Source organism: Pholcus phalangioides, unplaced genomic scaffold (genome assembly GCF_987345545.1).
Source record: "Pholcus phalangioides strain wild (caught in Gottingen) unplaced genomic scaffold, Ppha-v1.0 ptg000004l_1, whole genome shotgun sequence".
Taxonomy (NCBI): domain Eukaryota; kingdom Metazoa; phylum Arthropoda; class Arachnida; order Araneae; family Pholcidae; genus Pholcus; species Pholcus phalangioides.
The window spans coordinates 19,298,706-19,313,387 of record NW_028301597.1 but is presented as its reverse complement, the minus strand read 5'-3'; the positions used below and the strand labels follow the sequence as shown (position 1 = coordinate 19,313,387).

The 14,682-nt window shown below is 34.5% G+C and overlaps 1 protein-coding gene and 1 long non-coding RNA gene across 3 annotated transcripts in view; both read right to left on the bottom strand.

The window, feature by feature from the left end:
• The window catches only part of LOC149086715 (uncharacterized), a 52,994-nt gene that overhangs the window by 23,395 nt on the left and 14,917 nt on the right, over nucleotides 1-14,682 (bottom strand). The window lies entirely within an intron of this gene.
• Nucleotides 11,505-14,678, bottom strand: LOC149086717 (uncharacterized). Its single transcript, XR_016192497.1, has 2 exons — nucleotides 13,242-14,678; nucleotides 11,505-11,780 (listed from the first exon to the last, which is right to left on the bottom strand). It is a non-coding gene; the product is annotated as an uncharacterized LOC149086717 (long non-coding RNA).

Here is a 14,682-nt window from a genome sequence, read left to right as displayed (position 1 = left end):
TATACTGAAAAAAAAACTACGTACAATTTTAAAGAGTATTTTCACGAGAAACGAAATTTGGAGGAGTAAAATTATAATGCTTAAAAATAACGCATTTAGATGTGTATTGGCGAACACTGTTTGTATAGTATCTGCCATTTTTGCAGAGAAGATCACAATTTCGTACCTGAAGTCCAACTTTATTTCCAGTCTTACAAATATGTTTAATATACTAATGATAACGATGTGCTTGAGTCTACAACTCTCAATTAATTTCAAGTCACTGATGAACGTTATCGACTTGTCTACAAACACAAGCAACTCATTTCTTTCGATGGACAAAGGTATTAATAAAAAAATATCTAAGCCCATTTCACGCTTTTAACACCTGACTTTCATACGCGCAGATTTCATGGAACACAGAGCTTTTCAAAGGCCAAATTGCAGTTACACAAAGTGAGTTAAATTTCATTAAGTCATAGAACAGTACCATGGTAGAATACACCCATAGTAAGAAGGAAAAAGACGCGTTTTTTCCCTAAATTTTGGTTTCAATGAACTAATTTTTGTATGCATTTGTATGCAAAATCATATTCTGACTTACACGGTTATTATCGTTATTGCCGTGCGTTGTACTATCAGCTGGTGATGCACTTCACCATACCTTTCTATAGCGCTTAAGGGCCGTTCAAGTATTACGTAAGCAAATTTTTAGCCATTTTTGAATGAAAAAAAAAAATTTTTTTTTTTAAATTGAAATTTTGGAAGAAAATACCTTAAAATGTTATTATAATCAATTTCTGTTAATTTCAAAGTTATTCGAAGGCAATGAACTCAAAATTTATCTTTAATAAATTCATTGCGACCCACCCTCTATATAAGCCATATAATGATAAATCACATAAAGGTCCTTGGCCCGCGGACCAAATATGGCCCTCGGGGTTATCTGATGCGACCTGCCCTCTTCAAACCTAATTTTATAAAAATGAGCTAAGCGGCACATTTACGAATCGCTTAAGTGTCCCGTGGTACAATTCCAGAACATTTAAGCGGCCCGTGGCACATTTTCAGATCACTTAAATGACCCGGGACACGGTTCCAGAACACTTAAGCGATCCGTGACACATTTAGAGATCCCTTGAATGACATGTGACGTAGTTTTAGAGCACTTAAGTGGCTCCCCCCCAGTGTGGTTCTACATCACTCAAATTACCCGCTGCACATTCTCAGATTATTTAAGTGATGCGTGGCACAGTTCCAGAGCACTTAAGCGACCCGGACACATTTCCAGAGCACTTAAGTGGCCCGGACACATTTCCAGATCACTTGGATCCGGAAAAAATTTAGAGATAACTAAAGTGGCTCTGTGTATCGCACTTATCAATAGGGGGATGTTACTTCAAGTGCCCACAAACTACCGCAAGGTTTTTCTCGTTTTTGGCGCGCCGAGTAAGATGTCATTAAAAATATTTCATATTTTCATAAAGGGTGGTTGATGACGTAAGTATTATCCAAACCCCTCCTCCTCCCTTGTCATCAAAAGTCAGCAAATCGGAAATCCCCCCCCCCCATCGATGATGACGTAATACTTGAACGGCCCCTTAGGAAATTTATAACAAAAAATATCGGAATGTGAATGCAATGAAAGTCTGTTTTAACATTTCATTCACCATCGCGAGGAAAATTGTCGCTATAACGAACTTCTTGTTATAAGCGATTTCCTTTTTCTTTTTTGCTCTGACAGGTTACAAAATTGCTGCTTTATCTGCATTTAAACGTCTTTTATAGATCGTTTCGTTCTAATATTAACGAAAGCAGAACTCTAGTTATGAAATTGATTTTCGGTCTCACAGCAGTTCATGTTCATCCTGTAGCCGAGGCTGTAACTTCTGGTCCCGCCACTTGGCTAAGTTTAATAAAATCATCATCTATCCAATGTGTATAGTAGGGAAGCCCATAAATAGGAAGAGGGCTGGGTGCTAAATTTTGACTTTTCTGTGTCCATTATGTCTTAGAAGTAGCCTACCTCAGTGTCATTTTTACGAGAAGCATGAGCTATGGTAAGAGTCATCGTGTTTAATTTTTGAAGAGAGAGAAAATAACTGCCATTTTTCAGAATTTTTTTTGATGTTTCCGCGAATGCTTCTGAATTTTCAACTCACTATAATTGAATATTTTGTTGTATCTTTAACATTAGCTATTTAACATTCATTCGCAAATCACTAGTTTTAGCGAGATTTTTGTTATAAGTCGTTCTTATTACATCCAACTTTCAATGAACTTCAACTTCGAAGCATTTTTAATTGCCATATGGAATTGAAAAATTCCAAGAAGTAGCAAGAAAAAAAAACACGAGCATTTTTCGCGGTTCCTTCTCATTTGCACACGCACACTCGCCCATAAGGCCTGTAGTAGATTGGACGTCTGCTGTCCCTGTTGCGGCTCAGTGACCACCTGAATGATCTGTCCCAACTACGATTACGACATTGAAAACGACTTGTCGTACGCCTGGTCATGCACAGCAATAAAAACAACAAGCATGTTGGCTCGAGTCCCACCAAGCAGTGTCGGAGGTTGTAGTAGTACGAGGGAAGAAGGATAGAGAGAGTCAGTTATACCCCATTCAAGCACACACACGATTATAATGTCACCGATATCCTCTTCTGCAATGTCATTACAGCAAGATCGAACAAAAGATCCTGCGGCAATAGACACTATATTTTATCGTGACGGTTTTTCCCATTGTCTTTTCTTTAAAACAAAAAAATATATATAAGAAGAAAGTTTGAATGAAGATAGAAAAAGAAAAGAAAACGGAGTTGTTTAAGGATTACGCTCCTTTCGCTCTCCCTCTTCTCTCCCCACCTCCTTCATTTCTCTCATTGTTATTATATATCAGAAAAACCGTGGTTATATCGAAGGGGGAAAAAAGAAAAGATTCCCTGGCAGGCCATGAAAAATTCATTTCCAGAAGGTTGTTGTTTCTTCAGTGAAGGGCAACACGAAGAAACATAACCAACAAAGTCTCTTATCTTTTAAGATCGAATTTCTCATCTTTTCACCATGAAATAGATCTATATCATAGAGATATAATTAACATGCAAATTATGTTTTCTGCTTTCACAAAATTTTAAGGCTTCAAAAAAAAAATTGGCTAGCGTGAAATTTTTAACATGATCTAATTGGCATTTTTTTTTCTTATTTTCTCGCAAATAATTTACATGTCGTGTATGGTATAAAAATATGCTAGTGTGTTTCGTGTCAAAAAACTGCAGCATTACGAAATGTTTTGTTATAAGGGAATTAATTTATTGCGCGTTCAGTTGCGAAGATTCTATCTTCGGAGAAAAAGGGTACATGAATAAAAAGAAAAAAAAGAGATTAAAAATATCTGACACACTTTTCCAAGAGCATCTGCAACAGCACTTCCCACGCATGTCGGAATATTCATTTAAGGGTAATGTCAAACTATTTTACGAGCTCACTTGATACGTGTGACGGCGTATTAAAAACCGAACTGAATAGTCTGTAGCCTAGTGCTACAGTAAAACCTCGATAATTCGTCACTCAAGTTTTCGGGGAAATTGCGACCGCTTAAGCGAACGACGTGCCGCCAGTTCCAATTTTCACTACTGTGGATATCATATACATGAAAAATAACATTTATTACATACAAGTTTAAATTGCAATAATAACAAATTCTTAGATTACAGATCTTTTCATTGAGTTTTACTGTATTTGCTTATTATGGTTGAACACACAGGTACGCTCATGATTTATATCAATTTTATTTTAATTTAGACCGATTAGAGCAACTGTCAGAATAGTTGGTTTTTACTAAAACTCTAACACATTAATTTCATAACACATTAAATTTTAGTGCTTTGAATTCTTCAGCAGTAGTTCAATGGTGCGAACATAAGGTAATCTCGAATACAGGGCCTAATTTTGACTTGAAAGGGCAATGGGCAGCGTAAAGCTTAGAATCTATTGGTCTAAGAATCTATCTAGGAAGCTTTAGCCTATAATCTAAGCCTTAGATTGTAGGCTTTGGGAAATTTTTTTTTTCAACAAATATGTTTTACTCAAATTTGAAACCTTAAATTAGGGGGAGGGGGTGGCTATTGGCAAATATCCCACTTGCCCATGAAGAAATCAGGTCCAGCTTCAGTAAACGAGGGTTTAATAACATTGTTGTCCATGAAAGCTGGAAGGGATCGAAGAAAAATAATGACTTAAACGGAGTGACGACCTATTTATTTAAGCTTGCTTTTGAATTTGTATATAATTTGCAGAAAGAGTACGACCGAATCGTGATACTGGGAATAATTTAGAGAGAAAAACTATTTTTTCAAATCAAATTTTATTTACATTAGAACCAAGTACAGACATGTGAAAAAGACAGCCAATCAATGAGGTCAAAGATCTCATAGTGGTCGTTACAACGATTTGCTGCGCTTATTATAATAATTTATATTTATATTTGTTATACTTATGGCTCATTAATTTGAAATTTTTGAAACTGATGAATGCAAATAATCTAGAAAAAAAAATCAAAAGTGTTTTCAATGAAATATGCATTGGTTTCTGAATAGAATAGCCTATATTGGTATTAGAAATCTTTTTATTCCTATGTGAAAATTTTGCAGTAATTGTTATCATTTACTCAAGTTTGTGATATACTCATGGTTTTGTAAAACACCCGCATATACTTGCTAAAATATATTAACAAAACTCACTAATTCAATTTCGGACCTGAATTAGACCTAAGGATGAAACTTTAGAAAAAATATCTATCCTCAGAAACTATTATTTCTCATCAGTCATCACCCTAGTTAATTGTCCCATAGTTTCTACTGCTTTCCTGGATCATTCCGTTGCCCTCTCCCAAGGAAGTGGCATTTCCCTGTTTGGAAAACACTGAATTTCATTATTCAAAAATGAACCTTTAACATATGATCATAGCACTAAACAGCCATTCAACAAATGCTTACATACAAATTTTCAGAATTTTCTTGACAACCGCCAATTAGTGCTAACCACGAGATTAGTAATGAATTCAGTTAGACCTCATCCGAGAGCACTTTAGTTACGTAGCCTACTGGACGATCCTAAGTCCTTTAAATTACCTACCACTGTTCTGGTACAAAATAGTTATTCGCTAATAAAATGATGAAATCATACTGAAAGCCGAACTATAGCAACCCCTACCCCCTCCCACTACTAATTCTTTTATTCTCAATAAATTTTCATGCTTCATGAACGGGTGTATTGACGATCACAATTTTTAATCCGCAGCCCTCCGAGTTTATAAATCACCTGAATATGAAACGCTTTGAATATAACAAAATTAGAGTGCAGTCATTACACGCGCTATGATATTTTCTAGTTTTTATTAATTTCAGAGAATCGTAAAAAAAAACTCCAGTTAATATCTTTTGAATATTTATTAATCAAGATCTAAACGTTGCAACTATGCAGTCAGTGAATGTGATAAGTACCGCTAAGTTAAGCCTGATTTCAACTCATCCTGAAGTAAACTACTATATTTCTAATCTCTTTGGGTGCGAAAGTGAACGTCGCTTTTATCACGATAGATGTTCGATCGGTACATCATCACGTACAGATAAGTCTGTATCTGATCATAAACACACTCCTCTCTCTTTTTATCTCCATCACACAGAATAGATATCATGTTGCAAGAGTTGTCTGTCATCACCATTCAACTGTTGATTGACAGCACTTCGTCTATCAAATATAGATTTTTTGTGACGGTATTCTCTCGTAATTGGGTTGCGCATAAATATTTCATTATCTCTTTGTCGGAAATAAGATTCTAAAATATTATATAGTTGAACTTTAGAGTATGCATTTACTGTTATTTAAAGTAAAAAAACTGCAAATAATTAAAAGGAATTAGAATATCTAGTCTATGTAAAGCAAATTCTATCAATTTATATTTAATTTCATTATAACCCAACTTTTTTTTTCAGTGAATTTGCTGTCTTATCTTTAGGGCAGGTAGTATCTATCTCTAGTCGAAATAGTAATGTTACCGTAAACACGGGCCACTTCGGCTTTTTTTAAATTTCAAATTCACTTTCCAATAAACCCATTATTATTATTATTACTTTTCAAGTTTTGGTAACTTTTCTTTATATCGATATACTATTTTACATTATGTGTAAGTAAATAAAAAAATCATATTGCTTTTGTTTTTTAATTTAAGCAAATTGGAAGAAAAAAAAACATTTTGGGCCTTGTATGAGGGTAACTTTAGCTCACTTCACTTTTTTCTATCTTAGAGCATTAAATGAAAAAAGTTAGAGTATTTCCTGAATCTGGACTAGTAATAAAACTCCATTTTTGACATAAATCTTATAATTAAACTTGTACTGATCATAAAAATAGCAATATTTTTACATAGTTTTTATTTTTCTTTAATTTTTACGTAATAATCTTGTCTTGCAAATTGACTAAAAAAAAAAAGACATCTTTTAACAGACTTTAAGTCTTAATTATTAGGAACCCATAATCCACCATTTTGATGGGCCAAAGTAGGGCGCATTTTTTGTGTTTTACTAGAGCTTAAATTTTCAATTAATAGTTTCGGAAAAACTGAAAGATTAACCCTTTGAATGGTTTTTAAAATTTGCCTGATCCGCGTTATAACTGTCACAGCGGAAATCACTAAACCTTTTAGAAATTGCCGCCTATATTCAAGGAGGCTTTTTTTTTCCCGACTGCGCGAGCTGAGAGATAAATGGTTCCCCCTAACACAAATAATATAAATAATAAAACAAGGAAAAGAAAAACTAAGTTTTGTTATTTATGCTGTTAACATAAATGTAGCTCGAAAGGAAAGGAAAAACATCCTTTCTCTCCCCTTCTGTTATCAGACTTTGATCAAAAGGTGACTCCGCCCACTGGCAGTTGATTGATGGGATGGGGGGGGGGAGAAAGGAAAAACGTTATCAGGCAAAGCTCTCTGTACAGAGAGCTAGCTGGGCTCGTGATTGCCGAAATGAGAGGGTTTTACGAAGACGAGATATCTCGGGATTACTACTGTAAGGATTAAACAAAATTTTAATCGCACTACAGTTAACAAATACATTGACAAATTCATTTTGCAGTCAAATTTAGTTTCTACAGAGACACCTACCTAACTTGACAAAACTGGATCATAACCCACTGTTGCTGCCCTTTCGGCCATTCGTGAACCCATACACTTGGTTGATTTGCTTAGTACTACTACTTGGCAAAAACTATAAAAGCCAGTTCCGAAATTTCTTTTCTACAGTAATAAGAGTGCGTTTCATCATTGTATCATGTTGGGCCAAAGAAGGATCCCAGGGCCGAAGTATCCATCAAAGACAGATTGGTGTAAAAACTTATGGCAGCACATAAACGCTTAGATTTATGTGCTGCTACAATTTGAATGTGACCGAAGCTATTTTACCAAAATGATTTCTTGTTGATGTGATCATCACATCGAAATGAGTGTAATTCATTAAAAATTTTTGATGGAGCTCATGATGGTAATTTCGTTGACTTCATTGACAAGAGATTACCGTATTTTCCTGCATATAGCCACGAATATTAAGCATTGGAATTTCCTAGTGCGGATACCGCTATATACCGCTGCGTTTTATCTGCCGATTTCTTTCGCCCCAACCCCCCGAGAGGTTGGAACTTGAATAAATATTTAAAAAAAAAAAATCTCTTTTTTTTGTAAACAATAGGTACTTACTTAAGGAGTTTTACATGTCGTAGGGGTTGAATAAAAAGTACACCTCCTTTTTCAACAAAAACTAGACAAACAATGTCTTCCACTCCTTACGATTTCATTACTGATGAATAAAATATTCACTTGCTGATTATACGCCGCTGCAGGCAACATACGATGATATTTTTTACCTGAAGTTTCACAATTTCGGGGAACGAATGCGATCCGGTACCCGATTTGAAAAGTCTCTCAGTTGAGAGAAAGCAAACCCACACACAACATGCTACTTACATTACATGAAAATTCAAGCATTTACCATCTTCACTTCAAAACATGCAAGACAGCACTAGCGAAAACACGAACATGCACAACTCTGACAACATAAATACGTTAGGGGTCACACATACATACATATTCTTAAAATGCATACTCCGGCATGTACCGATTCGTTAGAAATTCCGCAGAAGAATGTGTACGAGGTACTTCTACGGTTAAGTAGTGAGTTCTCTCCAGCAATTTTCGCATCTTTTAATTTGACGAATTTGTATTAAAGCTCGCATCACTTTTCTCACTGATATTTCGATAACATTCAAGACCCGACTTTCAAATGGAAGGGGTGGGGGGAATTTTTTTTTTTTGAAAAATAAGAAGTGACTCCCTGAGAATCTGCTCTGGATATTTCAATGCTTGCCAATTAAAGGGTTAATGAGGCAAAACTTATTAACTTCTGAGCCAAATGTGGTTTGATCGAATGTCAAACGATAAAGCACCTTTATAACGAAGCATCAGAATTTTTTGATTCTCTTTGAATGGGAAAAATTACTTTAAATGCACGGTGATATTTCGGCTAACGAACACCACGGTTTACACATTTTTTTCGGCTAACAAAGATTTTTCTCGTGATTTTTCGTAACTTTTTGAACCATTTCATGTAAAATAAAATATTCAGCTAATAGAAAATGCATTGAAAAACCCCTATTTTTCCAGAATACGCACTTTACTTCAGTGCATGACTCTGAGCATTATCTGGGCATTCTAAGAGCTTATCTTCTTTTCTATCTGCATGTATCAGACACAGAAGAAATGAGCAGAACAAAATCACAAATGGATGCGAACTAGACTGGGTTGTGCCAACACGAGGTTTATTACTTCAAAGCTGGGTGTTGGTTGTGTACATACTGGGAAATAAAAAAATCTTCAGTATCTTCCTGTGGATTTTCATTTCCAATTTTGAAGCTGCTCATTTTAGCCATCAATCAGTTTTTGTCTTTTTTCATAGCGTTCCTTTGGTGCTTATCTTTAAATTTTGGGCAGAAGCTGGAACGAATCATACGATTTTTCATAGAAACGTATGAAAAATCACGTTTCGACCAATGAACGTGATTCCGGAACGAACCATCGTTAGCCGAGGTATCACTGCATTAGATGTTTTCACACAATATCTCACGAATATGTCCTATCATTCCGTACGATCCTAAATAACAAAATTATTCTTTCGAACAAATACATGTTAGTAGGGGAAAAATGGGGTTTTCAGGACAATAGGCACTCCCCACTTGCTCCCCACCAGGACAATAGGCACTCCCCACCAGGACAATAGGCAATCCCCACCTTACGAGGGGATGTATTCCGCAGCCCTCCGCTAGATGGCGCTCACACGCGATAAGGGATGCCTCGATAAGAGGGATGACGCTTTACTGTTTTTTTTCCCTAAATTAAATTGTTTTATTGGGGGTCGTTCACAAAATAAAATTTTTTATGCCACGCCAGGGATCTTTCCTAAATTACATTTTTATTGGGAGTCATTATTAAATTAGAATTTTTTTATGTCTGGTTGTTCTTGAATTAAATTTTTTTGTCACACAACACTCCATCTTTCTTAAATTAAACTTTTTTATGTCAGTTTTCCAGTCAATAACGTCACCCTGTGTATACCGGGACTATGGCACTCGAAAGTCACGTGATCAACTGGGTTATACTTTTTCTCCCAATCATCCTAGAAAGTTAAAGCTAATGACGAAAATTAAAGTTTCCAACATCATTAAATTATCGCATGACGTCACATTAGGGATCGTTCTTAAATTATCGTTTTCTCTAACTTACTTTTTTTTTCAAACAGGTTTGATGAGGGCTTAAATTATTTTTTAAAATAAAAAAATTATCGTGTTTAGCAAATACGATACCAAAGAACCTTTCCCAAATTAAATTTATTTTATGTCACATTTTCTGAGGAAGTTATTCTAAAAGGCATCGTCATTAGATTGTCGTTTGGAATTTTCTTTTCTATGCCAAGTGATGAGATTCTGTTCAAAGAGGGGTCATTCCTAAATCATAGTTTATATATATTTTTTTTCCTATCCCCATATTCAAATCTGACGTGATGCGATTTTCCACAAGCTCGTTTATAAATCAGCTAGTAAAAATGCATGTATAACAAGTTCTTAAGGAACAATTTATTTGAATATAGCACCACTTTATTTTCGTATACGTCCTTCCAAAATGATCGTTTTCCCTAATACACTCCGTAATGGGATTTTTTTTTCAAAGAGGGGTTGTATCGCTCGTAAAACTTTTTTTGTGAAATTTGTCACAACTCTGACGTCACATCCAATCAATTTCACATGCCCATGATTTCAGTTTTTCACAAGGGTCGTTCTTGAATTATCGTTTACACGTCATTAAATTATCGTTCGGGTAAACTTTTCATGCTCTGACATGTTTTTACAATCCTGTAACTTTTCTTGAAATATGAGTTCTTTTACCTAACTGAGAGAATTTTCCGAGCTGTAAAATAAAAGAGCTACCGCGCAAATGAATTACAAAGTCTTTTCTACAAATCAAGTTTTCATTTATTCAATATTTTAAATAATTTTCTTCAATCATGCATTTCAAATTTTCGTAATTAATCAAGCAATTTTCCGCGACGTTATGATTTTCCTACTGGAATTTTAGCGATGTCATGAAAATCAAGACATGATCGTAATAGATGCAATATGTTATGTTATCATGCAACTGTAGACATTCGTGCCCAGCTGATAACCCATGGCGCATCCATGACGACTAAATATTTTTCCCCGCGAAATCATATCTTTTTTTTTTTTAACTTCCGACTATAGCATCGATAATGTAGAACTCGTGTTCATCACTTCAGATTGGTGTGTGTGTGTGTGTTTTTTCGCTAGCTTCTGTTATTTTTTTCAATGACATTCTCTCTAATGTTCTGGTTACAATAAAATAGTTTATGTTGGAAAAACTATAAATTGCGAAGGAAGGAGGAAAAGCTCCAATGCAATTCTTCCATCTACCGAGATATCACACTTAGTACGAGAAGAGGTTAAATAAATGTCGAACTAGCATAAAAAAACTCTTGATCAGTATAGTTCATTCTTAATAGTCAACCAGCAGGCAGACTTTCTAGCTTTCATACAAAATAGTAATTTTTTACAGCATGCATTTGTTAATCTTAAAGAAACCCCCGCGACGTTTTAGTGGTCTCACAGTCAAATAGTGTGATAAGACAAAATATTTTATCCGAATTTATATGATTTCATGAAGTAACAAAACATTAAAGGTAATCTTTCAACGAAGAGTCGAGAATCACTTACCGAGGTGGATGCTCATTCATCGTTTATTGAGACTGCAAAAAAAAAAGTTAGCTTACATCGTTTAATACTAACTTCAACCTTTTACCTGCAAACTTGCGCATTTGTGAACATCGGGGAAAAAATAACAGCGATGAAGAAGATGCTATAGAAACAATAAAATCAAAAATGTAGTAATACCACAAGAGGCTATGAAATACTTTTAACATATATTTATTTTTATTGATTATTCTAGATAATTTCTTTGAATCGTATCATTTTCCACACAACTCAACATCATCATCACCATGATTCATTAGTGGATCTCCATTTGGATTTGCCCGCAAGTTTCCATCCGCAAGAAGTTCTGGGTACAACTGTGAATCTGATAATATCGGGGAAGTCGCCTCTGATGGTAAACTTGAGATGTCGATTAAAAGGACTTCATTGGCTGATTCACGATTACACACCCAATCTCGAACCCGTTGTTGAGTCTAAAAAATGAAACATTTGGGGAAAAAACCATTTAATTTAAAAAAAAATAGTTTAAGTATTAAATAATTTAAAGAATAATTTTGCTCTTTTCGAGTTTTCATACAAAAGATTTCAATTTTAGTGATGAGGATTATATAGACAACCGAAGAAAAGAACTTTTATTTATTTTTTGTTCCCCTATGAGATCACAAAACAGTTTATGAAACTATGACGGTGAAACTGAATAAATCATGCCGATCAAAAGGCGTGTTGCACTTCGATAGTATGTTTAAAATGTTGATACTAATAGGAAAACAAAAAAAATATTTTTTAGCATCGATTTTTATTTTTCTATTCAGCATAAAAATAGTTTAAACAAAATTAAGTGTCAGGAATATTATGTTTATTACAACTGACTACGTTCGAGAAACTTTTAAAAATAGAGCAGTCTATACAAAACGTATGATTTTAATCATAATTCACAGATATTTTTGAGCTATTACGCATTATTTCCTCGAAATTAGCTTATTTTTATACTTTCGCTGAACATTGTATACTGAAAAACATTGTATACTATAAACATTGTATACTATAAACATTGTATACTATAAACATTGTATATAGTCATTTTTATACACTACGTGGCTATACTAGTTGTCAATGCAATGAATATGCTAAATATTTTCTGAAATATGTTAGTTTTTATGAAACAATACATGAACTTTGACAGAAAAGAATTTCAATATTTTATATTTAAACAGTTGTAAAATGCAACTGAACATACAGCCAGTTCATTGCACAGTTAGTATCATCTGAAACCACGACTAAAAAAAATGTCATTAAAATATCGAACACACTTTTGAGGAAATGAGTTTTGCGCGCAGTGTAGTTACGAAAAACACGAATCTTCATGAAACACGTTTAAAAATTAGTTGAGATCTATACTCCGATTGAATTGACACAACTAGAATTTTTTTCAACACTTCACATGTATAAGAATAAAATAGTTACGTATTTCCATGAAAAAGAAAAGAATCGTCAATTTCCATGAAATTCGTCATTTGAAGATAGTCTGCAACCTTAAGTTCAGATCGAGAAACGCTCATAACGTTATATATATATCGATCGCTAATAAATGAGAGACCAACGAGAGACCTTTAAAACCAAAAACGATCCAAACTCTCTTGGATAATTTTCACCGCTTGATGGATGTACATCATTCTTCACGCATATTTAAAATGCAGGTTTAACACTCCAATAAAGCCGAAACCACTGATAATTTTTTTTTATACTCTTCTAAATTTTTAAATTTTCATGGCAAGAAAGGACTGAAATTTTTCTAATCAGAGACTAATTCAACCTCAAGAGTCACGACAGGCGAAATGACCAAGACAGTCAAAATTAACAGGAAAACAATATAAAATAATTGTTTGATTTCACAATAAGAATCAATAAAACAGAATAATTTGAAAACTACTTACATCAATTTTCCTTTTTTTTTCGTTGATGAATTTCCCTCCTCAGGAGACCTTTCCATAGATGACCGGGCATTTTCCCTTCCAAGGCATCACGCATCTCATGTAAGGATTCTATGCTCATTTCAAACTGAGTGAAGTCATTGAGTAAATCACACTCTTGCTGCATATTGTAAGAAAACCTAGAAAAATTCAGCTGAAATGTGAAGAAAATCGCTGTCACAGTGAGGTGAGTATCCCGACGTGCTCTTGGTATTTAAACTCTCTTATCAGTCAATGACGCATCATGACAAGTAACGCGAATAAAAGAATGAATACGGAAAGCCGTGACGTGGACTACAACATAATTTCAATTAGCAACTTCTTATCAAAAATATACTTCGAATCAATTTCACTCTGTCTTTTGAAAATATCACTATCTTCTAAATCCGTAATTGAAATAATTCAACCTCTCATAAGAAAGTCGCAACCAGACATGAAAAAAAGTTCTTTCGACTCCATTCTTGAATTGCCATATGAAGTAGTTGCATATCACCCGACACATGCGAGAACACTATGTATCGATCACATATTCAGAGACCCTCGCGAAGAATGGTAATGAAAATTTTAACAACTTTGAAGCTCCACGTGAAGAAAATCCCTCTTACTTACGTCACTCAGATCACTGTATAGACTTTTTTTTTCTTCACATCTCTGTCTCTACACTCCACAAGCCAATATAGCGCATTTTTTTTAAATTAATTATTTTTTTTTCTGTTTGAAACTATAAAAAAATTTTAAAAAAATGGTTAAACTCTTTCCCAGATCTAGTTCTTACATTTTAACCACTCCCAAAACGCTAAAACTTTAGCTAAAGCACAATGGCTCAGCTGCTTTGGGTGACATGAACATGAAACCAGACGAAACATTCATCAGGGAATCTAATAGTATATAGGATCGAAGACCGAAGTTTTCGCTTTTTCTTCGCCCTTCACGAAAATCGTGTGATAATTTTCATCTATCCGGGTTAACGTCTGCTACAACCATCTCGTACGGGTTAAAATCCAAATACCACACAAGGTTGTGATGTTTCCACGCACCCATGAAACCTGGGAGAATTCTCCATCACTTAAAACGTGAACACTAAATGGCGCTTTATAAATGCTATGATATGTGTCATCTGTTTCCAAGTTAAAGAAACTTAATTCCTTAATAATAAATTCTCGCGAACTCAACCTATAACCCTAGTCATCTAACAGGCATGTCATAGCAAACAGGAAGAAATTTACTTACTCATAGAGTGTAGCGACAGAGATGGGAAATCTAAGTGCACTAGCTGGAATCAAACGAAAGAAATGAGGTGATTACAGTTTATCAGACACCAGTTCAAATAAACTTAGATTAGACCAAGTTGAGGATTTCAGCTCGTATAGAATTATGCTAAAATATCAAAGTTCAACTAAATTTG